The sequence below is a fragment of the Diospyros lotus genome, chromosome 3, assembly GCF_014633365.1.
Source record: "Diospyros lotus cultivar Yz01 chromosome 3, ASM1463336v1, whole genome shotgun sequence".
In the NCBI taxonomy this organism is placed as follows: domain Eukaryota; kingdom Viridiplantae; phylum Streptophyta; class Magnoliopsida; order Ericales; family Ebenaceae; genus Diospyros; species Diospyros lotus.
The window spans coordinates 13619699-13631136 of NC_068340.1; positions in this window are offsets into that span (position 1 = coordinate 13619699).

Consider the following 11438-nt stretch of genomic DNA (forward strand, 5'->3'; position numbering starts at 1 on the left):
AAATAAGAACTAATCAATTCTGACTTCTAGTTGAATCTTCAATCACCTTTGATTGTGCAATTGGCCCCTTAGCTTCCATAACAAGTATAGCTAATTTGAAATTTGAATTTAAACCTCCAAATGGTGGAAAATCCATCCAAATATTCTCAAATAATGAAGCAAATTTGTCCAACAATGAAGATATCAATCATAACTTCAAAAGCCCTTAATTGATCAAGTTTCCATACTAAAAATGTTGACAACAAGAAGAGAATCAATTTGTGTAGCTGAATATATGCAAGATATCCTTAGAATATTCTCCCATAATGAAGATATCAATTAGTCATAATGAGTAGGATAATTGATTCCATGATTTGAGTAGAGGATCCTTTTAATGAGATAGAATCAACAATAAAGGAAAGTAATATCAATCAAGGTTTAACTTTCAAACCTTAATTTCCTCTATTAATGATGAACAATAATGCTGAATCTTTAGCTTCTCCATTTGAATGCAATTCAAAAATTCTTCCATATTTAACTAAGAAAAGAAGCTTCTAAGAACCTTTAAATTTACTCCATGATTCTCTTACCATATTTAGACCAACGAGAAGATGTAACCTTGATGAGTGTGCTCCATGTGGCTGCCATGTCATCAAAATGCCACATTAACAATGCCATGTCGCCAAGTTACATATATGGCAACTCCATATAGTGGACTACTCCAATCTCCTCAAAAACTTCCATATATATCTTTTGAACTTCCCATATATGAACAAGGATTCAATATATCTTCTAGACTTTCCATTCTAAGAAGAACTTTCCATTCATAGCTCAAATACTCAAATTTCTAGAAAGCTCTCTAAAAACTTGTTTCCATATATAATGAAATCTCTATATAAGTATAAGAAGTTTCTATATATAACCTGTGTCATGAAATCACTAAAGAATAGCTTTGTAAGCCTTATGAAGGCTTCATGCTTTGTTAGAACATAAAATATAAATTCACATTCACACATGCCAATTATCAATCATCAAAATCTACACTCAACAATCTCCCCCTTTTTGATGATTGCAAAAACGTGAAAGAAGCTATACTTAAATGATTTAACAAAAATATGATTTTCCCTTAATCTTGCTCTTGCTCCCCCTTAATTTAGGCTCCCCCTTAACTTGCTCTCTCCCCCTTAATTTAGTCTCCCTCTTATCCTTTTAAAAACACCATTTAGCTACATATTTTCTCTCCCCCTTTTTTGTAATCTATCAAAAAAATACATGAGAAAGAAAAAAAAATACAATTAGGGAATAGGAATCATACCAAGTGAGTTTCGAAGAAAAAGAAAATTTTCATTTGAAAGAGGCTTAGTAAAAATATCAGCAAGTTGATTCTTGGTATCCACATATTTAATCACAATATCACCTCGTAACACATGCTCTCTAATAAAATGATGTCTAACTTCTATGTGTTTAGCTTTGCTATGATACACCGGATTCTTAGATAAGTGGATAGCACTTGTGTTATCACAATAAATGGAAATATTCTTGAACTCTAAACCAAAATCCTCTAATTGTTGTTTAATCCAGAGCAATTGTGAAGTGCAACTACTTATGGCCATATACTCAGCTTCAGTAGTGGAGAGTGCTACACTTGATTGTTTCTTAGAAAACCATGAAATGAGCTTATTTCCTAGAAATTGACAAGTGCCCGTAGTACTTTTTCTATCCAATCTACAACCAGCATAATCCGAGTCACTATAAGCATACAAATCAAATAAAGAACTCTTATCATACCAAAGACCAAGAGTAGAGGTATCTTTTAAGTATCTAAAAATCCGTTTTACCGCAATTAAGTGTGATTGTCTAGGATTAGATTGAAATCTAGCACACAAACACACAGCATGCATAATATCGGGTCTAGATGCAGTAAGATATAACAGTGAGCCAATCATAGATCTATATAGCTTTTGGTCTACTTCATTACCATTTATGTCACTATCAAGCTTTGTATTTGCAGCCATGGGGGTAATACAAGGTTTAGCTAAATCCATGCCAAATCTAAATAGCAAATCTTTAGTATATTTAGCTTGACTAATGTGAATGCCATTCTCACTTTGTTTTATTTGCAAACCTAAAAAGAACGTTAGTTCACCCATCATGCTCATTTGGAATTCACCACTCATACAATCAGCAAAATCTTTACACAAAGAATCATTAGTTGATCCAAAAATAATATCATCCACATACACTTGTACAATAAGCAAATCATTATTTTTATGCTTCACAAACAAAGTACTATCAATTTTCCCACGATTAAAATCATTTTGAAGCAAGAACTTTGATAAACGATCATACCACGCTCTAGGAGCTTGTTTTAAGCCATAAAGAGATTTAAAAAGCTTGTAAACATGATTTGGGAACTTTTGATTTTCAAAACCAGGGGGTTGCTTCACATAAACATCTTCTTGAATAAAGCCATTTAAAAATGCACTCTTAACATCCATTTGAAACAATTTAAAACCTTTAAAGCATGCAAATGCCATTAACAACCTAATAGCTTCTATTCTAGCTACCGGTGCAAACGACTCATCATAATCTACTCCTTCTTCTTGACTATATCCTTGTGCCACTAATCTAGCCTTATTCCTAACCACTTTTCCATTTTCATCCATTTTGTTTTTGAAAACCCATTTTGTACCAATAATAGAATGATTTTCAGGTTTAGGAACTAAACTCCACACTTCGTTTCTTTCAAACTCATTTAACTCTTCTTGCATTGCTATTACCCAATCGGGTGCTTTTAGAGCATCATTAATACACTTAGGCTCAATTTCACAAATCAAAGCAAGAGAACTAAAAGGATGCACACCATGAGATGATCTAGTTCTAACTCCATGAGAAATGTCACCTATTATTAATTCTTTAGGATGTCGGTGCTTATTTTTAATTTGATACCAATTTTGATCATGCAAAGGACCTATCAATTCATTATTTTCTTGCGATTCTAAGTGAGTCTCATTTTCCAATTTATCTGCTTCTATATATGAATCCATGTTATTAGGTGTAGATTCCTTTAAACTAGACTCTATTTGTGGTTCAAAAACTACATCTTCATCTTCTTCAATATTAGATCCCTTAGCTAGTGATTCATCAAATTTTACATGAATGGACTCTTCTATTGTTTTTGTCCTAGAGTTATAAACTCTATATGCTCTACTAGTAGAAGAAAAACCAACCAAAGAACCTACATCAGATTTAGCATCAAACTTATCCAAATTATATTTAGTGTTCAAAATGTAACATTTACACCCAAATGGTCTAAGATAATCTACTTTAGGTGTCTTACCATGCCAAAGTTCATATGGTGTCTTATTTAGCCCTTTTCTAATAGACAACCTATTTAACACATAACTTGCATGATTAATTGCTTCAGCCCAAAATGACTTAGGTAAACCACTTTCAATTAATATAGTTCTACCAATTTCTTGTAATGACCTATTTTTTCTTTCAACTACTCCATTTTGTTGTGGAGACCTAGGTGCAGAAAAATTATGAGAAATACCATATTTATCACATAACTCACCAAAACCAAAGTTATCAAACTCACCACCATGATCACTCCTAATCTTAATTACACATGCATTTCGTTGATTTTGTAGTTTTCGAATTTGACTATCAAAAACATGTAATGTCTCACTTTTATGAGAAATAAACAAGCACCAAGTAAAACGAGAAAAGTCATCCACAATCACAAATGCATATGATTTACCACCTAAACTTTTAACCCTACTAGGACCAAACAAATCTAAATGAAGTAATTCTAATGGCCTAGTTGTGGTAACATCTTGTTTTGATTTAAATGACTCTCTAACTTGTTTTCCTCTAATGCATGCATCACACATATGTAGGTCATTCAAATTCAATTTAGGCACTCCTCTAATCAGATTTTTCTTTATTAGTTTAGAAAGAGTAGATGTGCTAATATGACCTAATCTTCTATGCCATAGATCCATAGAGTTATCATTCACCATAAGACAAGTAGCATCATTAACACATAAAGAATTCAGATTTAGCACATAAATGTTTCCTTCTCTAATGCCTTTTAAAACAATCTTATTTAAAGAATCTTTAATCAAGCACTCATTACCTTCAAATGCAACCATGTAGCCTTTGTCAATTAATTGACTTATGCTAAGCAAGTTGTAGGATAAGCCACTCACAAATAAGACATCTTCAAACATGAGTTTAGAAGGATTACCCACATTTCCAATACCTACAATTTTCCCTTTTGAGCCATCACCAAAAGTAACATTACCTCCATGCTTTTTAGCTTTAAGAGACGAAAATAAGGTGGCATCTCCAGTCATGTGCCTTGAACATCCGCTGTCCAAGAACCATTGGCTTGAAGTACCTTTGGCCTTCAAGCACACCTATTAAGCAAATCAAGGAACCTTAGGTACCCAAACTTTGGGTCCTTGGGGGTTAGAGAACATGAAATCATAGCCATATGTATCAAATATATGTTCCTTAGCTTTTTGATCATTTAAACCCTTAGGAATCCAAAAACTCCTAGTTTTAACAACTTTATTATTTCTAGTTCTAGCTAGTTTTGCATATTTAGCTCTAGGGAGATATTTTGCTCCTTTAATGATTCTAGCATGATGCACACGCCTAGAATGAGTAAGATGAGTGGAAGAACCAGATTTTTGGATTTTCTCTTTTAGTTTACTAGGGTCAAAACCAAGACCAGCCTTTTCAAAATATGGTTTTTGAGATGCAAGCAAAGAATCCAATTTACTGGAACTCAAAGAAAATTTTAAAAATGATTTTTCTAAGTGCTCATTCTTTTCTTTTAAACATGCTATTTCATTTAGTAACTCAGAATGATCACATACAATGCATTCATGCTCCCTAAGACTATCAATAGTGTCATACAATTCGTTTATAGTATCTTTTAATGCACACACTTCATTTGGTTTATTTTCTTCCATTTTCCTAATTTTAGAGTTTAACTCATCTATTTCTTCCATGTACTCCTCCTCTTTCTTTTCTAATCTACCATTTTCTCTTTTAAGCTCCTTGATTTCTCTAATAGCCATTTTATGTTTTTTAAACAGAAAATCAAACTCTTCTAGCAATGCATCCATTTCAGAAGTGTTTACCTCCTCATCTGTGGAAGATGAGTTCTTTTCTCCTTTGGCCATCAAACAAAAGTTGGCCTTTTCTTCTTCTTCATCGCTCGAAGATGATTCAGATTCACTAGAATCATCCCAAGTTGCTTTGAATGCTTTTCTATCTTTCTTCTCTTCCTTTCTCCTTCCTTTGGATCTACCCTTCTTTGATTTGGGACATTCGGACTTGTAGTGTCCAATCTTACCACACTTGTAGCAAGTAACCTCCACTTTCTTTTCATTTGAGGCTTCTACGGGCTTAGTCTTGCTGAAACTCCTTTTATTCTTTTTCATAAAGTTTCGAAGCCTCCTAGCCAACATGGCAATCTCCTCTTCTGAATCCTCCTCTCCATTGGATTCCTGTGCAACAGGTAAAGCAATTGATTTAGATTTTAAAGAATCTTCTTTGTTTTTATACCTGTTTTTGAGAGTAAGCTCATGTGTCATTAGTGAACCCATTAGTTCATCTAGTGACAACTTCTTAGTATCCTTGGCCTCTTGAATGGCTGTCACCTTTGGATCCCATGCCTCCGGTAAAGATCTTAGAACCTTTTGTACCTTTTCAAAATCTGAAAATGATTTACCAAGAGACTCAAGAGAGTTAAGAATATCAGTCAAGCGAGTATACATTTCAGAGATAGATTCATTAGGTTTCATAGAAAACAATTCAAAATCATGTATGTACATGTTTATTTTTGTTTCTCTAACTTGACTAGTACCTTCATATTTTAACTCTAACTTCTTCCAAATTTCATAAGCAGATTTACAACACTGTACATAATTAAATTCGGATCTACTTAAAGCACAATGAAATGCACTCTTAGCCTTAGCATTTAAAGTAATTAATCTCTTATCTTCATCCGTGTACTTATCTCTACTCTTTTCTACTATCTCTTCTACTTCTCCTCTCTTTACCTTTTCCTTAGGGACATATGGACCATCTCTAACTATTTCCCACAAATCAAGACTATATGCAGTTAAAAAATCTTCCATCATTGTTTTCCAATATGCATAATCGGTGCCATCAAAGAATGGTGCCCTAGATAAAGAACGACCCTCATTTTCATAAAAACGTGAACTCAATGCCATGGATACACCTAGTGATGATTAATCACTCTCTTAGGAACCTCGCTCTGATACCACTTGTTGAGTTCTAACTTAGTCAAGAGGGGGGGTGAATTGACACCTTTTAAAAACTTTAATGCAAAACTTATGCACGTATATATATGAGAAAACAAATTTAATATAAACCAAAATTGTAGTTGAGAGTACGGGAGCACTTAAATACTAGATGGATAATATGATATCCGCCAGCTGTGCTAGTATGTGCTTAGATCCAATATACTCTTCAAATTACAACTTGGTGAAAAACATGTGATTTGAATGCACACAATAACAAGACTTTAAATAAACCAAATGGAATATTAAATGAGTACAAAGAATGATCAATTAAAGCAAATCAAAATATAATAGCCAACAAGAATGTAGGCCTTAGGATTTGGCCACACAAAAACAAAAACAAATAAGTATAATCAAGCAAGAATAAGTAAAGAGTGAAGAGAAGAAGGACACAGCGATTTATAGTGGTTCGGCCCTTATGGCTTACATCCACTACCTAAGGATTCCCTTCCTTAGGATTTTCAATCAAATCCACTATATGAAACTTTTCTTACAACCACCAAAGCCTTCACTTGGCTTCACCACCACCAAACTATTTCTGGAGTCTCACACTCACTAGTTTGGATTTTGTACGCTCTTTACAAGATAGTAGAGATTGAAAAATAGGGTTCTCTCAAAAATAATACAATGAAGTGTAGAGAACTCTCTCAGTTTTCTCTCAAGAAGATAGAGGAAAAGAAAGACTTGGAGAGAATGAAAATCTTGGCCAAATGATGTAGAGAATAATAGGGCTTCCAAAAGTTATTCCAAAGCCTTCAAGAGACCCTTTTATATAGTGCTAGAGAAGGCTTTCCTTGATCAATCTCAGCCCTCCATGTGTCAAGTCTTCAAGCCAATCTCAGCCCTTCATTTGAATTCTTGATTTTCCTTCTATAATCAGCTAACTTGATTGATCATCAAGATCTTTGACTTTTGTTGATCTCCAATCAGCCTTGAATGAGCAAATCAATTCCAATAATGCATGGTTGACTTTAAGGATTAAAATATCAACAAAATCCTTCATAATTCTTGCAAAATCGACCATAAATAAGAACTAATCAATTCTGACTTCTAGTTGAATCTTCAATCACCTTTGATTGTGCAATTGGCCCCTTAGCTTCCATAACAAGTATAGCTAATTTGAAATTTGAATTTAAACCTCCAAATGGTGGAAAATCCATCCAAATATTCTCAAATAATGAAGCAAATTTGTCCAACAATGAAGATATCAATCATAACTTCAAAAGCCCTTAATTGATCAAGTTTCCATACTAAAAATGTTGACAACAAGAAGAGAATCAATTTGTGTAGCTGAATATATGCAAGATATCCTTAGAATATTCTCCCATAATGAAGATATCAATTAGTCATAATGAGTAGGATAATTGATTCCATGATTTGAGTAGAGGATCCTTTTAATGAGATAGAATCAACAATAAAGGAAAGTAATATCAATCAAGGTTTAACTTTCAAACCTTAATTTCCTCTATTAATGATGAACAATAATGCTGAATCTTTAGCTTCTCCATTTGAATGCAATTCAAAAATTCTTCCATATTTAACTAAGAAAAGAAGCTTCTAAGAACCTTTAAATTTACTCCATGATTCTCTTACCATATTTAGACCAACGAGAAGATGTAACCTTGATGAGTGTGCTCCATGTGGCTGCCATGTCATCAAAATGCCACATTAACAATGCCATGTCGCCAAGTTACATATATGGCAACTCCATATAGTGGACTACTCCAATCTCCTCAAAAACTTCCATATATATCTTTTGAACTTCCCATATATGAACAAGGATTCAATATATCTTCTAGACTTTCCATTCTAAGAAGAACTTTCCATTCATAGCTCAAATACTCAAATTTCTAGAAAGCTCTCTAAAAACTTGTTTCCATATATAATGAAATCTCTATATAAGTATAAGAAGTTTCTATATATAACCTGTGTCATGAAATCACTAAAGAATAGCTTTGTAAGCCTTATGAAGGCTTCATGCTTTGTTAGAACATAAAATATAAATTCACATTCACACATGCCAATTATCAATCATCAAAATCTACACTCAACAGTTTTATGGAGTTGATAAGGACACTTTTTCCCCCACAACATTATCCTTCCATTTATGAATTTTTTGAAAATTGTAAACACCCCACACTATAAATAAGGGTCAAAAACACCATTATAAGGGAATGAGCAATAAGAATGATGTAAACACCCCTACCCGGATATCCCAACCACCCGGACTACCTGAATGGGAGCGCCTACTGAAGGAGAATGAATAAAACACAAGATAAGAACTACCCTTGCATGCATACACAACAATTAAAATAGCGGAAGCTAAGTTATACACATGCATGTACTACGGGTACTCCGCTTGTGCAGCAGTCACATGATAAATAAAAGAATACAGACTCTAATGCCGACACACATGAGACACGAGGAATAACCTGGCACAGTAAAAAATAATAGGATAAATCCCTCCCAAACATCTGAGTTGACGGGGACTGACTGGACTACATGTACACCATACCGACTATGCCGCTAGATGCTATCTCCCTTGCCCTTGACCCATGCTACCATTACCTAGAATGATAGAAAGCAAAGTGAGTCGAGAGACTCAGCAAGCATAAAGAAAGGAACACATTAGGCTGAACATATCCAACTTTCCCCAGAACACCAATCCCCCAAGCACATACAAGCCATGAGATGCTCAACATAGTATAAAAATGTAAATAAAAGCACGTATCAGTCCTTGGGGCCCACACAAGACACATGGCACTCAAGTCCCATACTAACCTGCCGCTGCCCTGAAAGGCAACATGTACCTCCAACAAACCTGTGTGCGTCATCCCGGATCAGTGCTCCTATCACCCGAATGCTAGCATCGGTCCTCCTGACACCCGAGCTATAGAATAGCCTAGCCGTAGGTTCCCTCGAAACGATCCTCCCGTCTGAGACCTATGAACTGTCGGTAACCATGCAATGCACATAAAAATGCAAAGGCATAGTGATCATCAACGTGATACACTGATGCATATGCCCATGTCAGATGCAATCTAACCATGCTAGAATGTCCGTGTCCAAGCATACTCAATAAATGAATACCCTAACATGCATCTCGTACCCATGTGCATATCAAACCATGAACGATAATATAACATAACGAATCATGTAGTAAATCACATAATGGCAGAGCTTGTCAGTAGTGTCTGGCACCGGTCAACAGTTAGTGACTAGGAGTGTCCACCTGACGGTCCACTTCAGGGCTATACAATAGTCTTCTCCAACGTCACCAAACAACCAACCCATGCCCCACTACTCGATAGCTCTAGCCTACTCATACCCAAGAAATCCATAATCAAACTCGCACATCTAAGAGCCTAGTCTCCATGTTGGGTTCAGCATCATTCCGAAAGGATAGGCGGCGGTACAAACCCCTGTAGGCACACAACAAATAAAACCCCAACGAGTCTGATATTTAATTTAAATTAATCCATGCCAATAAAATCCTCGATTCGTATAATTAATACGTGAAACTGAAACGAATTAAGGAAATGCATGGGGTTCATAAAATGAAAAGAGATCTCAAAGGTAGAAGAGAGCTTGCCTCTATTTAGCTGTTTCCAGCGTTTTCACGCTCGCACGCCACCAAATTAATACACGCTGTAAAATAAAATAACCTCTCAAAATTAACCAAATAGCACCCAAAATTAAATTCCAACCATACAGAATGATTAATACATATTTCTCTACTCACCTGGCTAATTAAACTTAGATTAAACCAAGTTTAATCTCAAATTTTTCCCCAAATTTTCCATTTCTGCGCCATCTTCTTCTCCTTTAAGTTACTCACTGGAATTGCTGAAATGGAAGCCCCGCAAATAGCCGAATTAGGCTTTAAGATAGCAAGGAATTGGCGGCCCGGCATGCACCACGTGGCCGCGACTAGCTGCCCATCCCCTCACATGAAACGATGTCATTCTAGGCGCCCATAGCTTGGAAATTTTTCACCAAATTCTCCCTAGCGCACGTAGAAGCCAAGCCTCGAACTCGCATCACCTACCTGGCCTCCCTCGCACTCAACCGTCCGCTCCAACTGCTCATTTAACATATATACTCACACCATTAAACTTAAAGTAAACCCAAGACAGAGTCTGGAAATTGCATCTAAACCCCACTGCTTTCAAAAATTGCCACATACACCCCAGACTCCCTTTTCCCTTATTACACTTATACCCCAAACATTCCTAAAAATTCACCTAATTATTTTCATCATTCATTCCATAAATATTCCCAAATAATTTAATTAATTACCCTTAATTTCCTATTTCCTCAAAACAACATAAATTATTATTTTTTCTTAAATCTCCAAATATCCAATAATGAGCTCAACACTGATATTTATAATTATCAACTATTCACTAACTTATTCAATTCCAATAAATAAAAAATGACTTCAAATACAGAATTTAATAATTATTAACTTCCCCCAAATTATCGAGATGTTACAAATGATATATTGTTACTCTACCAGAATAACTAGAGAACATTCGTGGACTACGCACCATTCTAGCCAAACCACGTAAAAACTTCCCTGTGTGTGACTTATTATTGATTTTTATTGGTTCCTCCTCTTTGCATTTTGTGCTCATTTTCTCATTGCGAGCCTAATAATCACGGTCGACCACCTCCGAATGTCGACATTTTGGCACTAGAGGAAGGGCCCGCTCTGATTGTTAGCCATGGCAAAAGGAAAGAAAGCACGAATCTCTGATGTGGTGGCCGATTTTCCAGGTGTAAGTACAAGAGAGGGTTTTGAGGTCTACGATGATAGGCTATACAAGAGAGAGTTTTCAGCCCCTTTTTTTGGTGTAAGTACGCCATAGTGGTAGTTAACTACTACACCAAGTAAGCAGAGGTTAAAGAGCTCGCGCAGATCTCTAGTTCAAAGGTATAAAATTTTATGTGGGACAATATTATTCGCAGGTTTGGAGTTTCATGGCAAATAGTCACGGACAATGGAACCCAATTCACTAGTGAGCAATCCATCCAATTTTGCGAATCGTTGGGGATCCAGAAGAGTTTCACGGCCGTGGACCACCCCCAAGCCAATAAACAGGTCAAGGCTGT